Below are 16,960 nucleotides of genomic sequence, written 5' to 3'. Positions count from 1 at the left end.
CCGGAGCCTCCGCTGCAGTGACCCAGCAACCAGGGCACGGGAGTATACAGCGCCGCTGGGAGTGATGAAGCTGCAGTAAAGATGTCTATTAGACCTAGCCTGCTGCAGCCCTTGTAGATTCTCATAAAACAAGTTCTTCTTTTCTTGTCAAAATGAATAGCTAAGAATTGGCTTCCTGAGGCAGGCCCCTGTTAAGTGGCCTGCTACTGAAGGCACCAACTACAAACTGAGCTCCCTGTTCATGGAAGCGGGGTTATAGAGGAGGATGCGCTGAGCATCTTGGGAACAGTCAAAAGCTTTGAGTCGGTTGGTGCCTCAGATCAAGATCCTACTCTACACCCCAATGTGAATCCTTGTGGAGTCCTGTGTACCCCACAGAAGAAATTAATGTGTCACACCCATTGGCAGCAACCTTAGAATAGCTGCTGATGGGCACAATTGAGAAAGGAAGGGGGGGGGGACATTTGAATCCAGCACATAGATGCAATTCAAATATGTAATTTGTACCTTCCTATTTTAAAATATAATGGATGAACTTCACCCTGTGAGAACAATCTTCATGATCAAGAGATCTCATATGCAAAATAAGTATGAGTTGGGATAGGGCTGGGGAGGGTGGCTGCTCGGGCAGCCCCTCCCCCATCAAGTTAAGGAGATTCAACTGAGGAAGCACAAGGGAACTCTCGTCTGGGGACAACAACTGCAGGGAGACCACATCTTTTCAGATGAACATGGGAGGGCGGAAGGCTGCCTAATACTGAAGCACCATCAAATATCAAACCATATGCAACAACTAGTACAAGCATTCCTGGGGGAAGGTCTGCAGCAGACGGATTTGCATACGGTGATGTCATCCAAGCAGTGGGCCAAAGTTGGCTGGAACCCTCATCTGCATATGAAAAGAGAAAAGGGGCATGCAGGGCATGGTGGCCTTTTGCGGTGCTTGGATGACCCCTAGTTCGCATTAAACACCCCCACCCTCCTTTGGTGTGGGGCTCATGTTGGCTATGCCCCAGCCCCTGAAGCATTCAAGCTGATTTCTTGCAGCAGCTGGGCACTGTAACAGCTCCAGAGCTGCTCTGTAAGGCAACTAAAAGGGTGTGGGCCCTGCAGCACTACCTGTAGTTCGCATTGTGCGTTGGAAGGCACAAAGTAAGCAGACGGGAGAAGTCAGGATAGTGCGCAAGGGCATAGAAGGGAGTGGCTCCAGAAAAGAGAAGTGGAAACAGACAGCAAACTAGGCTGGAGAGAGACCTGAGACAAAGAGATCTGAATTATACGAGAGCCGACCAGGGGAAACACAAATTATGCAATCAAGTTTCCCACATTTGGGGAAATCACAGGAGCAGCACACCCAGAGTGCAATGGGTGAGCCTTGCCCTGGGAGAAGCACCTTCATGATCATAGTATCTCACCTGGCAGGTAAGTAGGAGTTGGGCTAGAGCTGGGGAGGGTCACTGCTCGGGCACCCCCCTGTCAAGTGAAGGAGATCCAACTGAGGCAGCACAAGGGAACTCTCGAAAGAAGAACAAGGCTAGAGGAATATATGAGACAAAGAAATCTGACTTTTACCAGAGCTGACCAGAGGAAAACACAAACACAGTCCCCCACTACCACAAAAAATGCAGGCGAGTTTCCCACATTTGGGGAAATCACAGGGGTCAGCATACCCAGAATGCAATGAATGAACCTCACCCTGGGTGAACAATCTTCATGACCATGGTGTCTCCTATGCAAAATAAGTATGATTTGGGATAGGGCTGGGAGGGCCGCTGCTCAGGCACATCTCTGTCAAGTAAAGGAGATTCAACTGAGGCAGCACAAGGGAACTCTCATCTGGGGACAACAACTGCAGGGAGAACACATATTTTCAGATGAACATGGGAGGGCAGAAGGCTGCCTAATACTGAAGCACCCCCAAACAACAAACCAAATGCAACAACTAGTGCAAGCATTCCTGGGGGATGGCCTGCAGCAGATGGATTTGCATATGGTGATGTCATCCAAGCAGTGGGTCAAAGTTGGCTTCAACCCTCATCTGCATATGAAAAGAGAAAAGGGGCGTGCAGGGCATGGCGGCCTTTTGCGGTGCTTGGATTACCCCTAGTTCGCATTAAACACCCCCACCCACCTTTGGTGTGGGGCTCATGTTGGCCATGCCCCATCCCCTGAAGCATTCAAGCTGATTTCTTGCAGCAGCTGGGCACTGTAACAGCTCCAGAGCTGCTCTTTAAGGCAAGTAAAAGATTGTGTGGGCCCTGCAGCACTACCTGTAGTTTGCATTGTGCATTGGAAGGCACAAAGTAAGCAGACGGGAGGAGAAGTCAGGATAGTGCACAAGGGTATAGAAGGGAGGGGCTCAAGATAAAAGAAGTGGAAACAGACAGCAAACTAGGCTGGAGAAAGACCTGAGACAAAGAGATCTGAATTATACGAGAGCCGACCAGAGGAAACACAAATTATGCAGTCAAGTGTCCCACATTTGGGGAAATCGTAGGAGCAGCACACCCAGAGTGCAATGGGTGAGCCTTGCCCTGGGAGAAGCACCTTCCTGATCATAGTATCTCACCTGGCAGGTAAGTAGGAGTTGGGCTAGAGCTGGGGAGGGTCGCTGCTCGGGCACCCCCCTGTCAAGTGAAGGAGATCCACCTGAGGCAGCACAAGGGAACTCTCGAAAGAAGAACAAGGCTAGAGGAAAATCTGAGACAAAGAAATCTGAGTTTTAACAGAGCTGACCAGAGGAAAGCACAAACACAGTCCCCCACTACCACAAATAATGCAGTCGAGTTTCCCACATTTGGGTAAATCACAGGGGTCAGCATACCCAAAATGCAATGAATGAACCTCACCCTGGGAGAACAATCTTCATGACCATGGTATCTCCTATGCAAAATAAGTATGATTTGGGATAGGGCTGGGGAGGGCCGCTGCTCATGCACATCTCTGTCAAGTAAAGGAGATTCAACTGAGGCAGCACAAGGGAACTCTCATCTGGGGACAACAACTGCAGGGAGAACACATATTTTCAGATGAACATGGGAGGGCAGAAGGCTGCCTAATACTGAAGCACCCCCAAACAACAAACCAAATGCAACAACTAGTGCAAGCATTCCTGGGGGAAGTTCTGCAGAAGACGGATTTGCATACGGTGATGTCATCCAAGCAGTGGGCCAAAGTTGGCTGGAACCCTCATCTGCATATGAAAAGAGAAAAGGGGTATGCAGGGCATGGCGGCCTTTTGCGGCGCTTGGATGACCCTTAGTTCGCATTAAACACCCCCACCCTCCTTCGGTGTGGGGCTCATGTTGGCCATGCCCCATCCCCTGAAGCATTCAAGCTGATTTCTTGCAGCAGCTTGGCACTGTATCAGCTCCAGAGCTGCTCTGTAAGGCAAGTAAAAGGGTGTGGGCCCTGCAGCACTACCTGTAGTTTGCATTGTGCATTGGAAGGCACAAAGTAAGCAGACAGGAGGAGAAGTCAGGATAGTGCACAAGGGTATAAAAGCGAGTTTCCCACATTTGGGAAAATCACAGGGGTCAGCATACCCAGAATGCAATGAATGAACCTCACCCTGGGAGAACAATCTTCATGACCATGGTATCTCCTATGCAAAATAAGTATGATTTGGGATAGGGCTGGGGAGGGCCGCTGCTCAGGCACATCTCTGTCAAGTAAAGGAGATTCAACTGAGGCAGCACAAGGGAACTCTCATCTGGGGACAACAACTGCAGGGAGAACACATATTTTCAGATAAAAATCTTGGTCATGCTCTGGTTTCTCTTCAGAACGAACAAATCTTTCGCCTTTTATTAAAGATTTCCGTGGAGAGGAGCAAAACCGAGTTTTATCTCAATTTTTGCATGCCCCATCTTTTTGGGGTTTCTTTTATCGGTTTAAAGATAGAATGAGTGTGCTTTAATGTAAGCTCATTTGCATAGAAATGACAGTAAATGTTTGTTTCTTTTCAAACAGAACTTTCTTGACCATGCTACTTGCTTGAAAGATCTGGGAGCACATGGAATACAGTACAAACCATGCTTATAGCAAGGAGAAGCCAGGTGAGAAATCTGCTTACTTTCAAGTTGGGCGCTCACTTTGATCTGAATGAGGACTGCTGGCACAGCATTTAGGCGACAGGTGGAATCTTGGTCATGCTCTGGTTTCTCTTCAGAACGAACAAATCTTTCGCCTTTTATTAAAGATTTCTGTGGAGAGGAGCAAAACTGAGTTTTATCTCAATTTTTGCATGCCCCATATTATTGGGGTTTCTTTTATCAGTTTCTTGTTAGCTTTAATGTAAGTTTATTTGCATAACAATGACTATAAATGTCTGTTTCTTTTCAAGCAGAACTTTCTTGACCATTCTAATTGCTTGAAAGATCTGGGAGCACATGGAAAAGAGTACAAACCATGCTTATAGCAAGGGGAAGCCTGGTGAGAAATCTGCTTTCTTTCTTTCAAATTGGGTGCTCACTTTGCGCTGAATGAGGACTGCTGGCATGGCACTCAGGCGACAGGTGGAATCTTAGTCATACTCTGGTTTCTCTTCAAAACGAACAGATCTTTCGCCTTTTACTAAAGATTTCCGTGGAGAGGAGCAAAACTGAGTTTTATCTCAATTTTTGCATGCTCCGTCTTATTGGGGTTTCTTTTATCGGTTTAAAGATAGAACGAGTGTGCTTTAATGTAAGCTCATTTGCATAGAAATGACAGTAAATGTTTGTTTCTTTTCAAACAGAACTTTCTTGACTATACTAAATGCTTGAAAGATCTGGGAGCACATGGAAAAGAGTACAAACCATGTTTACAGCAAGGGGAAGCCTGGTGAGAAATCTGCTTTCTTTCTTTCAAATTGGGTGCTCACTTTGAGCTGAATGAGGACTGCTGGCATGGCACTCAGGCGACAGGTGGAATCTTGGTCATGTTCTGGTTTCTCTTCAGAACGAACAAATCTTTCGCCTTTTACTAAAGATTTCCGTGGAGAGGAGCAAAACTGAGTTTTATCTCAATTTTTGCATGCCCCATCTTATTGGGATTTTATTTTATCGGTTTAAAGATAGAACGAGTGTGCTTTAATGTAAGCTCATTTGCATAGAAATGACAGTAAATGTTTGTTTCTTTTCAAACAGAACTTTCTTGACCACACTAATTGCTTGAAAGATCTGGGAGCACATGGAAAAGAGTACAAACCATGTTTATAGCAAGGGGAAGCCTGGTGAGAAATCTGCTTTCTTTCTTTCAAATTGGGTGCTCACTTTGAGCTGAATGAGGATTGCTGGCATGGCACTCAGGCGACAGGTGGAATCTTGGTCATGCTCTGGTTTCTCTTCAAAACGAACAGATCTTTCGCCTTTTACTAAAGATTTCCGTGGAGAGGAGCAAAACTGAGTTTTATCTCAATTTTTGCATGCTCCGTCTTATTGGGGTTTCTTTTATCGGTTTAAAGATAGAACGAGTGTGCTTTAATGTAAGCTCATTTGCATAGAAATGACAGTAAATGTTTGTTTCTTTTCAAACAGAACTTTCTTGACTATACTAATTGCTTGAAAGATCTGGGAGCACATGGAAAAGAGTACAAACCATGTTTATAGCAAGGGGAAGCCTGGTGAGAAATCTGCTTTCTTTCTTTCAAATTGGGTGCTCACTTTGAGCTGAATGAGGACTGCTGGCATGGCACTCAGGCGACAGGTGGAATCTTGGTCATGTTCTGGTTTCTCTTCAGAACGAACAAATCTTTCGCCTTTTACTAAAGATTTCCGTGGAGAGGAGCAAAACTGAGTTTTATCTCAATTTTTGCATGCCCCATCTTATTGGGGTTTTATTTTATCGGTTTAAAGATAGAACGAGTGTGCTTTAATGTAAGCTCATTTGCATAGAAATGACAGTAAATGTTTGTTTCTTTTCAAACAGAACTTTCTTGACCACACTAATTGCTTGAAAGATCTGGGAGCACATGGAAAAGAGTACAAACCATGTTTATAGCAAGGGGAAGCCTGGTGAGAAATCTGCTTTCTTTCATTCAAATTGGGTGCTCACTTTCAGCTGAATGAGAACTGCTGGCATGGCACTCAGGCGACAGGTGGAATCTTGGTCATGCTCTGGTTTCTCTTCAGAACTAACAAATATTTCGCCTTTTATTAAAGATTTCCGTGGAGAGGAGCAAAACTGAGTTTTATCTCAATTTTTGCATGCCCCATATTATTGGGGTTTCTTTTATCAGTTTAAAGACAGAACGAGTGTGCTTTCTTGTTAGCTTTAATGTAAGTTTATTTGCATAACAATGACAGTAAATGTTGTTTCTTTTCAAACAGAACTTTCTTGACCATGCTACTTGCTTAAAGGTCTGGGAGCACATGGAAAACAGTACAAACCATGCAGTATCACAAGAGCCTTTATTTGATCTTTCATGAAGATAGAGCAGAATTGAGGACACGTCAACAATTTCTGCCGAAGGTGGTTCATCTTTCCACATGGTGCCTTTGGCCACTGACACCTTCGTTGAGTCAAAGTCTCTGGCTGTGGTCAGAACTTTGAAAATGTATGTCACCAGAACGGTTCAGATTAGGAAAACAGAGGCTCTGTTTGTCCTGTATGCTCCCAACAGGATTTGGTGTCCTGCTTCCATGCAGACCATTATGCGCTGGATCTGTGGTAAGATTCAGCATGCTCGTTCCACGGCAGGATTGCCGTTACTGAAGTAGGTGAAGACCCATTCTACTAGAAAGGTGGGTTCATCCTTGGCAGCTGGTCGGGGAGTCTCGGCATTGCAACTTTGCCGAGCAGCTATTTAGTAAACACTTTTGCTAAGTTTTACAAGTTTGATACCTTGGCTGATGATAACCTTAAGTTGGGTCATTCGGTGCTGCAGAGTCGTACGCACTCTCCCACCCGTTCAAGAGCTTTGGTATAACCCCATGGTTCTTAATGTGACCCCAGCATCCTCTAGGTCGTATGAGAAAATAGGATTTTAATACCTACCGGTAAATCCTTTTCTCTTAGTCTGTAGAGGATGCTGGGCACCCGTCCCAGTCCATACTGTGTCTGCAGTTATTACTTGTGGTTATACACATGTTGTGTTATGGTTCTGGTCAGCTTTTTGCTGCAATTGTTCATGCCGTTGGCTTGTGTTCTGTTGAATGCCACGTTCTGCGGCATGTTTAAGGTGTGAGCTGGTAAGATGCTCACCTTAGTTTAACAATAAATCCTTTCCTCGAAATGTCCGTCTCCCTGGGCACAGTTCCTATAACTGGAGTCTGGAGGAGGGGCATAGAGGGAAGAGCCAGTTCACACCCTTTGAAAGTCTTAAAGTGCCCATGTATCTTGCGGATCCCGTCTATACCCCATGGTTCTTAATGTGACCCCAGCATCCTCTACGGACTAAGAGAAAAGAATGCCCTTGCGCACTATCCTGACTTCTCCTCCCGTCTGCTTACTTTGTGCCTTCCAACGCACAATGCGAACTACAGGTGGTGCTGCAGGGCCCACACCCTTTTACTTGCCTTACAGAACAGCTCTGGAGCTGTTACAGTGCCCAGCTGCTGCAAGAAATCAGCTTGAATGCTTCAGGGGATGGGGCATGGCCAACATGAGCCCCACACCAAAGGAGGGTGGGGGTGTTTAATGTGAACTAGGGGTCATCCAAGCACTGCAAAAGGCCGCCATGCCCTGCATGCCCCTTTTCTCTTTTCATATGCAGATGAGGGTTCCAGTCAACTTTGGCCCACTGCTTGGATAACATCACCGTATGCAAATCCGTCTGCTGCAGACCTTCCCCCAGGAATGCTTGTACTAGTTGTTGCATATGGTGCTTCAGTATTAGGCAGCCTTCCGCCCTCCCATGTTCATCTGAAAAGATGTGGTCTCCCTGCAGTTGTTGTCCCCAGATGAGAGTTCCCTTGTGCTTCCTCAGTTGAATCTCCTTAACTTGACGGGGGAGGTGCTGCCCGAGCAGCCCTCCCCAGCCCTATCCCAACTCATATTTATTTTGCATATGAGATCTCTTGATCATGAAGATTGTTCTCACAGGGTGAGGTTCATCCATTATATTTTAAAATAGGAAGGTACGAATTACATATTTGAATTGCATCTATGTGCTGGATTCAAATGTCCCCCCCCCCTTCCTTTCTCAATTGTGCCCGTCAGCAGCTATTCTAAGGTTGCTGCCAATGGGTGTGACACATTAATTTCTTCTGTGGGGTACACTGGACTCCACAAGGATTCACATTGGGGTGTAGAGTAGGATCTTGATCTGAGGCACCAACCGGCTCAAAGCTTTTGACTGTTCCCAAGAAGCTCAGTGCATTCTCCTCTATAACCCCGCTTCCATGAACAGGGAGCTCAGTTTGTAGTTGGTGCCTTCAGTAGCAGGCCAATTAACAGGGGCCTGCCTCAGGCAGCCTATTCTTAGCTATTAATTTTGACAAGAAAAGAAGAACTTGTTTTATGAGAATCTACAAGGGCTGCAGCAGGCTAGGTCTAATAGACATCTTTACTGCAGCTTCATCACTCCCAGCGGCGCTGTATACTCCCGTGCCCTGGTTGCTGGGTCACTGCAGCGGAGGCTCCGGTTTCATCCTAAGGTCAGTCACACACACACCACCCTTCCGGATCACGAGGCCGCTGCTGAAGGGGAGCGAGGCCGTAGGGGGTGGGCCGTGTGCGCACTGCGGTGGACACTGATTACTGGGCAGCCGCTCCACTAGCCACCAGGTACAGTTAAGGAGCACAGGTCTGGGGGTTTTTCTCCTATATTAACCCAATTTTGTACTGCCCGCAGCGCATTGTGATAGGTAATAGGGCCTGATTCAGGTTGGATTGCAATCACAATAAGCGATCCAACTGCAAAAATTGCTAAGAGCATACGCATGTGCCTGCATTTTCTGCGGCACCCCGCAGAGAATGTGATCGCCTCTGCCTGTCAATCGGGGCGGGGAAGGGGGGGAGAGGTGGGTCAGCAACACTCCATTTCCAAGTCAGGGATGGAGCGGTGCGGGGGCAAGGCTTCAAAATGGGGTCTGCAACGGAGGAGACACAGGGGGCGTGGTCACAGCGACTGTATGACATCACATTCAGCCGCTGTGATCACAAAAATGGTGGCGGCTTCCTGCGCGCACATACAGTCTGCACCAGCAGGAGCCTACACCATTTTTTATGATCACGCTGAACTGCAGTGCGACTGCAATTACAGCATGGTCAAGAAGGGAGGCGTCATGCTGGGTGGCCATGCCCTGTCACTTTGCAGGAGCCAGCACCGCTCACACACTAGTCCCCGGGTGCAGCCCCCAACCCCCGGGACACCCGGAGCAACAAAATGTAGATTCAGGCCACCAGGCCACGCCCCTACCTATGAAACCATGCCTCCTTTTTACCATTGCACTGCTTATCTGCGCGCACTGCATTACAATCTCCCTCGCCACCTCTCTGGGTGTCACCAGTGATAGTGACACCTCTGCCATGCTTGTAGCAGCTGGTCCTAAGATCTACGCCTCAAACCCTGAGTGTTTGCCCTTGTGACTTGTTGATCATCATAGCGAAGCAGATGCTTACAGAAAACTGCAGGGGCTTAGATTGAAAATAAAAAAATTGATAGGGTATAAGGTAGAGAGGAGCGGGTTCGGTTCTCCGAGAACCGAATTCCCCACGAACTCCACGTGGTTTACACTGGTCCGAGGCAGGCTCGGTTGTTCCCGCCTGACTCGGAAAACCTGAACAAGGGAAAATGTCATCATCCCGCTGTCGGATTCTCGCGAGATTCGGATTCCATATAAAGAGCTGCGCGTTGCTGCCATTTTTACTCGTGCATTGAAGAGAGAGCGGAGAGGACGTGGCTATGTTCTCTCAGTGGAAATCTCAATATCAGTGCTCAGTATCAGTGGTTACTTATTGCTGCTCAGTAATACTAGTAGTGTGTCTCTCCTGCTCAGTGTCAGTTCTCAGTAGTATCCTCATCAGTGCTCAGTATCACTGTTCATTGTCTTGTGCTGCATTGTGTTGCTCAGCATAATACAGTACATTACTAATAGTCCAGTGCTGCATCTTGCTGCTCAGTGTCAGTTCTAGTATCCTCATCAGTGCTCACTATCACTGCTCATTGCATTGTGGTGTTCTGTATACTACAATAACATAGTAATATAGTAACATAGTTTTTGAGGTTGAATAGAGGCAAATTGCCCATCGTGTTCAACCTGTTTTAAGTTGTGATGATTCTACATACTTGCTGAATAATGTTTTATGACTAGTTAGCTACTATAACTCATGTTACCCCCGGATTAACCATGTTGATATTTTAAGTATTATAACCTTGGATAGCTTTTTCATTCAGAAATGTATCCATTCCTTTTTTAAATCCAATTACAGAGTCCGCCATTACCACCTTCCCTGGCAGGGAATTCCACATCCTGATTGCCCTAACAGTGAAGAAACCTTTCCTCCATTGCGTTCTGAACTTTCCTCCAGTCGCAGCGAGTGACCACGTGTTCTTTTAATAAATAATTCCTCTGATAACTCTTTGTTATGTATCTTTACATATTTGAAGATATTAATAATATCTCCTCTTAGGCACCTCTTTTCTAGTGTATAAATATTCAGCCTAGTAAGTCTTTCCTTATAGTCCAGTACTTTAAGGCCTTTAATCAATTTAGTCTTCAGGATCTCTGACACTTCCATGAGCAGCAGAGTAGTGCAATGGAAGCATGCTGGGCCCATAACCCAGAGGTCGATTGATCGAAACTATCCTCTGCTATGTGCATTTTTTTTTTTATAATTAAAGTAATCAAAAACTGGGATTGATATTTTGGCACTTTTATTTTTACTTAAAGTACAATAACTTTTATCATTTTAATTTGTTTTAATAGTATATTGACAGCATTGTTTTCTTTAAAAAATCCACTTAATTTTCTTTACCCTATTACTGAAATGGTAATTGACAAAAACAAACTACATTGTCACCAGAAGAGCAATGCAAAATGTACAAGTGATATATGAAAATCATCTTCCATCTTGAATTTCAATGATGCATTGGGACAACAATTTGTGAGAAACATCTTCACCCATAAAGAAAGATTTTCTTAATTCCTTACCTGTGTGCTGATTAGATATCACCTTGTTTTCACATTAAACAGACTTCCCCATGAGGAAGCAGCAAGGATGCAGTGACGTTTCCTGGTGTCAACCTGTATTATTTCAGTAGACATTGAAATGAGGATGCATCTTTGATGCCTTTCCAATGAAGCAAGTTTAATTCAGTAATAGGTGAAAAACCATTCCTACAAAGGTGTTAATCAGAGACTTGGCTATGTGGACACTTTTCAGAGAGCAAATTTGTTAGCATAAACATAAAATCAGAAAATGAAGAGCTGTTTAATCACTCAATTGGACTTTTCTGCCAGCATAATTTTTTTTCTCTGCAACTCACTGCTAAATTGTGCTTCCTAGCTGTTTTTTTATAAAATCACTTAATCAAATCTAACTCTGATTACATCAGAGAAGGCCAGGTACCCTACACCATAAGGGGGGTTTTTGAAATTTTGACTTGTCTACTTAAAGATCACCAAAATCTGATTACAAGGTCAATTACATCCCTGGGTGGGATTGAACCACCAACCTTTTGGTTAATAGCCAAACATGCTAACCGATTGCGCCACAGAGACACCTTGCGAAAGTCAATACTGACAAAGGCTAATAAGCATTCATCTAGAACGTTTCCTAGAAAAACTTTAAAAAGTCAATAATCTGGAGAATTTTTGTAAGAAACACATTGGTACTTTCCCATGATGAGTGAGTGCTTCAGGATTTCTTGCACTTACATGGGCTATTAACCAAAAGGTTGGTGGTTCAATCCCACCCAGGGATGTAATTGACCTTGTCATCAGATTTTGGTGATCTTTAAGTAGACAAGTCAAAATTTCAAACCCCCTCTTATGGTGTAGGGTACCTGGCCTTCTCTGACGTAATCAGAGTTAGATTTAATTAAGTGATTTTATAAAAAACAGCTAGGAAGCACAATTTAGCAGTGGGTTGCAGAGAAAAAAATAACATTTTAAACCTACCGGTAATTTTTTTTTCTCGTAGTCCGTAGAGGATGATGGGGACTCCGTAAGGACCATGGGGGATAGACGGGCTCCGCAGCAGACATGGGCACTTTAAGAAAGACTTTAGATCTGGGTGTGCACTGGCTCCTCCCTCTATGCCCCTCCTCCATACCTCAGTTAGAGAAACTGTGCCCAGAGGAGACGGACAGTACGAGGAAAGGATTTTTGTTAATCCAAGGTCAAGATTCATACCAGCCACACCAATCACACCGTATAACTTGTGATATACTACCCAGTTAACAGTATGAAAACAACATAGCATCAGTCCAAGACCGATGAAAACTAACATATAACCCTTATGTAAGCAATAACTATATACAAGTCTTGCAGAAGTAGACCGCACTTGGGACGGGCACCCAGCATCCTCTACGGACTACGAGAAAAAGATTTACCGGTAGGTTTAAAATCTTATTTTCTCTTACGTCCTAGAGGATGCTGGGGACTCCGTAAGGACCATGGGGATTATACCAAAGCTCCCAAACGGGCAGGAGAGTGCGGATGACTTTGCAGCACCGATTGAGCAAACAGGAGGTCCTCCTCAGCCAGGGTATCAAACTTATAGAACTTTGCAAAGGTGTTTGAACCAACTTTGACCCACTGCTTGGATGACATCACCATATGCAAATCCATCTGCGGCAGGCCTTCCCCCAGGAATGCTTGCACTAGTTGTTGCATTTGGTTTGTTGTTTGGGGGTGCTTCAGTATTAGGCAGCCTTCTGCCCTCCCATGTTCATCTGAAAATATGTGTTCTCCCTGCAGTTGTTGTCCCCAGATGAGAGTTCCCTTGTGCTGCCTCAGTTGAATCTCCTTTACTTGACAGAGATGTGCCTGAGCAGCGGCCCTCCCCAGCCCTATCCCAAATCATACTTATTTTGCATAGGAGATACCATGGTCATGAAGATTGTTCTCCCAGGGTTAGGTTAATTCATTGCATTCTGGGTATGCTGACCCCTGTGATTTCCCCAAATGTGGGAAACTCAACTGCATTATTTGTGGTAGTGGGGGACTGTGTTTGTGCTTTCCTCTGGTCAGCTCTGGTAAAAGTCAGATTTCTTTGTCTCAGATCTTCCTCTAGCCTTGTTCTTCTTTCGAGAGTTCCCTTGTGCTGCCTCAGTTGGATCTCCTTCACTTGACAGGGGGGTGCCCGAGCAGCGACCCTCCCCAGCTCTAGCCCAACTCCTACTTACCTGCCAGGTGAGATACTATGATCATGAAGATGCTTCTCCCAGGGCAAGGCTCACCCATTGCACTCTGGGTGTGCTGCCCCTGCGATTTCCCCAAATGTGGGAAACTTGACTGCATAATTTGTGTTTCCCCTGGTCGGCTCTCATATAATTCAGATCTCTTTGTCTCAGGTCTCTCTCCAGCCTAGTTTGCTGTCTGTTTCCACTTCTTTTTTCTTGAGCCCCTCCCTTCTATACCCTTGTGCACTATCCTGACTTCTCCCGTCTGCTTACTTTGTGCCTTCCAACGCACAATACAAACTACAGGTAGTGCTGCAGGGCCCACACCCTTTTACTTGCTTTACAGAGCAGCTCTGGAGCTGTTACAGTGCCCAGCTGCTGCAAGAAATCAGCTTGAATGCTTCAGGGGCTGGGGCATAGCCAACATGAGCCCCACACCGAAGGAGGGTGGAGGTGTTTAATGCGAACTAGGGGTCATCCAAGCGCCGCAAAAGGCCGCCATGCCCTGCACACCCCTTTATTCTTTTCATATGCAGACGAGGGTTGAAGCCAACTTTGACCCACTGCTTGGATGACATCACCATATTCAAATCCATCTGCTGCAGGCCTTCCCCCAGGAATGCTTGCACTAGTTGTTGCATTTGGTTTGTTGTTTGGGGGTGCTTCAGTATTAGGCAGCCTTCTGCCCTCCCATGTTCATCTGAAAATATGTGTTCTCCCTGCAGTTGTTGTCCCCAGATGAGAGTTCCCTTGTGCTGCCTCAGTTGAATCTCCTTTACTTGACAGAGATGTGCCTGAGCAGCGGCCCTCCCCAGCCCTATCCCAAATCATACTTATTTTGCATAGGAGATACCATGGTCATGAAGATTGTTCTTCCAGGGTTAGGTTCATTCATTGCATTCTGGGTATGCTGACCCCTGTGATTTCCCCAAATGTGGGAAACTCAACTGCATTATTTGTGGTAGTGGGGGACTGTGTTTGTGCTTTCCTCTGGTCAGCTCTGGTAAAAGTCAGATTTCTTTGTCTCAGATCTTCCTCTAGCCTTGTTCTTCTTTCGAGAGTTCCCTTGTGCTGCCTCAGTTGGATCTCCTTCACTTGACAGGGGGGTGCCCGAGCAGCGACCCTCCCCAGCTCTAGCCCAACTCCTACTTACCTGCCAGGTGAGATACTATGATCATGAAGATGCTTCTCCCAGGGCAAGGCTCACCCATTGCACTCTGGGTGTGCTGCCCCTGCGATTTCCCCAAATGTGGGAAACTTGACTGCATAATTTGTGTTTCCCCTGGTCGGCTCTCATATAATTCAGATCTCTTTGTCTCAGGTCTCTCTCCAGCCTAGTTTGCTGTCTGTTTCCACTTCTTTTTTCTTGAGCCCCTCCCTTCTATACCCTTGTGCACTATCCTGACTTCTCCCATCTGCTTACTTTGTGCCTTCCAACGCACAATGCAAACTACAGGTAGTGCTGCAGGGCCCACACCCTTTTACTTGCTTTACAGAGCAGCTCTGGAGCTGTTACAGTGCCCAGCTGCTGCAAGAAATCAGCTTGAATGCTTCAGGGGCTGGGGCATAGCCAACATGAGCCCCACACCGAAGGAGGGTGGAGGTGTTTAATGCGAACTAGGGGTCATCCAAGCGCCGCAAAAGGCCGCCATGCCCTGCACACCCCTTTTTTCTTTTCATATGCAGACGAGGGTTGAAGCCAACTTTGACCCACTGCTTGGATGACATCACCATATGCAAATCCATCTGCTGCAGGCCTTCCCCCAGGAATGCTTGCACTAGTAGTTGCATTTGGTTCGTTGTTTGGGGGTGCTTCAGTTTTAGGCAGCCTTCTGCCCTCCCATGTTCATCTGAAAATATGTGTTCTCCCTGCAGTTGTTGTCCCCAGATGAGAGTTCCCTTGTGCTGCCTCAGTTGAATCTCCTTTACTTGACAGAGATGTGCCTGAGCAGCGGCCCTCCCCAGCCCTATCCCAAATCATACTTATTTTGCATAGGAGATACCTTGGTCATGAAGATTGTTCTCCCAGGGTGAGGTTCATTCATTGCATTCTGGGTATGCTGACCCCTGTGATTTCCCCAAATGTGGGAAACTCGACTGCATTATTTGTGGTAGTGGGGGACTGTGTTTGTGCTTTCCTCTGGTCAGCTCTGGTAAAAGTCAGATTTCTTTGTCTCAGATCTTCCTCTAGCCTTGTTCTTCTTTCGAGAGTTCCCTTGTGCTGCCTCAGTTGGATCTCCTTCACTTGACAGGGGGTGCCCAAGCAGCAATCCTCCACAGCTCTAGCCCAACTCCTACTTACCTGCCAGGTGAGATACTATGATCTTCACTGTTAGGGCAATCAGGATGTGGAATTCCCTGCCAGGGAAGGTGGTAATGGCGGACTCTGTAATTGGATTTAAAAAAGGAATGGATACATTTCTGAATGAAAAAGCTATCCAAGGTTATAATACTTAAAATATCAACATGGTTAATCCGGGGGTAACATGAGTTGTAGTAGTTAACTAGTCATAAAACATTATTCAGCAAGTATGTAGAATCATCACAACTTAAAACAGGTTGAACACGATGGGCAATTTGCCTCTTTTCAACCTCAAAAACTATATTACTATATGTTACTATATTACTATGTTACTGTAGTATACAGAACACCACAATGTAATGAGCAGTGATAGTGAGCACTGATGAGGATACTAGAACTGACACTGAGCAGCAAGATGCAGCACTGGACTATTAGTAATGTACTGTAGTATGCTGAGCACCACAATGCAGCACAAGACAATGAGCAGTGATACTGAGCACTGATGAGGATACTACTGAGAACTGACACTGAGCAGGAGAGACACACTACTAGTATTACTGAGCAGCAATAAGTAACCACTGATACTGAGCACTGATATTGAGATTTCCACTGAGAGAACATAGCCACGTCCTCTCCGCTCCCTCTTCAATGCACGAGTAAAAATGGCGGCAACGCGCAGCTCTTTATATGAAATCCGAATCTCGCGAGAATCCGACAGCGGGATGATGACATTTTCCCTTGTTCAGGTTTTCCGAGTCAGGCGGGAACAACCGAGCCTGCCTCGGACCAGTGTAAACCACGTGGAGTTCGTGGGGAATTCGGTTCTCGGAGAACCGAACCCGCTCCTCTCTACCTTATACCCATATATTTTTTTATTTTCAATCTAAGCCCCTGCAGTTTTCTGTAAGCATCTGCTTCGCTATGATGATCAACAAGTCACAAGGGCAAACACTCAGGGCTTGAGGCGTAGATCTTAGGACCAGCTGCTACAAGCATGGCAGAGGTGTCACTATCACTGGTGACACCCAGAGAGGTGGCGAAGGAGATTGTAATGCAGTGCGCGCAGATAAGCAGCGCAATGGTAAAAAGGAGGCATGGTTTCATAGGTAGGGGCGTGGCCTGGTGGTGTGAATCTACATTTTGTTGCTCCGGGTGTCCCGGGGGTTGGGGGCTGCACCCGGGGACTAGTGTGTGAGCGGTGCTGGCTCCTGCACAGTGACAGGACATGGCCACCCAGCATGACGCCTCCCTTCTTGACCAATCTGTAATTGCAGTCGCACTGCAGTTCAGCGTGATCATAAAAAATGGTGTAGCCTCCTGCTGGTGCAGACTGTATGTGCGCGCAGGAAGCCGCCACCATTTTTGTGATCACAGCGGCTGAATGT

The 16,960-nt window shown here is 46.1% G+C and overlaps 14 non-coding genes and 3 pseudogenes across 14 annotated transcripts; 12 read left to right on the top strand and 5 right to left on the bottom strand.

Moving 5' to 3' along the window:
- Positions 1-1,267: 1,267 nt before the first annotated feature.
- Positions 1,268-1,430, bottom strand: LOC135048085 (U1 spliceosomal RNA). Its single transcript, XR_010240029.1, has one exon. It is a non-coding gene; the product is annotated as a U1 spliceosomal RNA (small nuclear RNA).
- Positions 1,431-1,582: 152 nt separating this feature from the next.
- Positions 1,583-1,746, bottom strand: LOC135048152 (U1 spliceosomal RNA). The gene has a single exon (XR_010240091.1). It is a non-coding gene; the product is annotated as a U1 spliceosomal RNA (small nuclear RNA).
- Positions 1,747-2,421: 675 nt separating this feature from the next.
- LOC135048165 (U1 spliceosomal RNA) lies at positions 2,422-2,584 on the bottom strand. The gene has a single exon (XR_010240104.1). It is a non-coding gene; the product is annotated as a U1 spliceosomal RNA (small nuclear RNA).
- A 152-nt stretch (positions 2,585-2,736) lies between these two features.
- On the bottom strand, positions 2,737-2,900 carry LOC135048149 (U1 spliceosomal RNA). Its single transcript, XR_010240088.1, has one exon. It is a non-coding gene; the product is annotated as a U1 spliceosomal RNA (small nuclear RNA).
- Positions 2,901-3,493: 593 nt separating this feature from the next.
- Positions 3,494-3,621, bottom strand: LOC135048101 (U1 spliceosomal RNA; annotated as a pseudogene).
- Positions 3,622-3,765: 144 nt separating this feature from the next.
- LOC135048114 (U5 spliceosomal RNA) lies at positions 3,766-3,881 on the top strand. Its single transcript, XR_010240053.1, has one exon. It is a non-coding gene; the product is annotated as a U5 spliceosomal RNA (small nuclear RNA).
- A 270-nt stretch (positions 3,882-4,151) lies between these two features.
- On the top strand, positions 4,152-4,267 carry LOC135048118 (U5 spliceosomal RNA). Its single transcript, XR_010240057.1, has one exon. It is a non-coding gene; the product is annotated as a U5 spliceosomal RNA (small nuclear RNA).
- Positions 4,268-4,531: 264 nt separating this feature from the next.
- Positions 4,532-4,647, top strand: LOC135048111 (U5 spliceosomal RNA). Its single transcript, XR_010240049.1, has one exon. It is a non-coding gene; the product is annotated as a U5 spliceosomal RNA (small nuclear RNA).
- A 274-nt stretch (positions 4,648-4,921) lies between these two features.
- On the top strand, positions 4,922-5,037 carry LOC135048112 (U5 spliceosomal RNA). Its single transcript, XR_010240050.1, has one exon. It is a non-coding gene; the product is annotated as a U5 spliceosomal RNA (small nuclear RNA).
- A 275-nt stretch (positions 5,038-5,312) lies between these two features.
- Positions 5,313-5,428, top strand: LOC135048115 (U5 spliceosomal RNA). The gene has a single exon (XR_010240054.1). It is a non-coding gene; the product is annotated as a U5 spliceosomal RNA (small nuclear RNA).
- Positions 5,429-5,702: 274 nt separating this feature from the next.
- LOC135048110 (U5 spliceosomal RNA) lies at positions 5,703-5,818 on the top strand. The gene has a single exon (XR_010240048.1). It is a non-coding gene; the product is annotated as a U5 spliceosomal RNA (small nuclear RNA).
- Positions 5,819-6,093: 275 nt separating this feature from the next.
- On the top strand, positions 6,094-6,209 carry LOC135048119 (U5 spliceosomal RNA). The gene has a single exon (XR_010240058.1). It is a non-coding gene; the product is annotated as a U5 spliceosomal RNA (small nuclear RNA).
- A 6,743-nt stretch (positions 6,210-12,952) lies between these two features.
- Positions 12,953-13,116, top strand: LOC135048106 (U1 spliceosomal RNA). Its single transcript, XR_010240044.1, has one exon. It is a non-coding gene; the product is annotated as a U1 spliceosomal RNA (small nuclear RNA).
- Positions 13,117-13,268: 152 nt separating this feature from the next.
- Positions 13,269-13,410, top strand: LOC135048059 (U1 spliceosomal RNA; annotated as a pseudogene).
- A 692-nt stretch (positions 13,411-14,102) lies between these two features.
- Positions 14,103-14,266, top strand: LOC135048136 (U1 spliceosomal RNA). The gene has a single exon (XR_010240075.1). It is a non-coding gene; the product is annotated as a U1 spliceosomal RNA (small nuclear RNA).
- Positions 14,267-14,418: 152 nt separating this feature from the next.
- Positions 14,419-14,560, top strand: LOC135048057 (U1 spliceosomal RNA; annotated as a pseudogene).
- Positions 14,561-15,252: 692 nt separating this feature from the next.
- On the top strand, positions 15,253-15,416 carry LOC135048135 (U1 spliceosomal RNA). The gene has a single exon (XR_010240074.1). It is a non-coding gene; the product is annotated as a U1 spliceosomal RNA (small nuclear RNA).
- Positions 15,417-16,960: the final 1,544 nt, after the last annotated feature.

The sequence above is a fragment of the Pseudophryne corroboree genome, unplaced genomic scaffold, assembly GCF_028390025.1.
Source record: "Pseudophryne corroboree isolate aPseCor3 unplaced genomic scaffold, aPseCor3.hap2 scaffold_945, whole genome shotgun sequence".
Taxonomy (NCBI): Eukaryota; Metazoa; Chordata; class Amphibia; order Anura; family Myobatrachidae; genus Pseudophryne; species Pseudophryne corroboree.
This window is presented reverse-complemented; position numbering and strand designations above follow the sequence as displayed.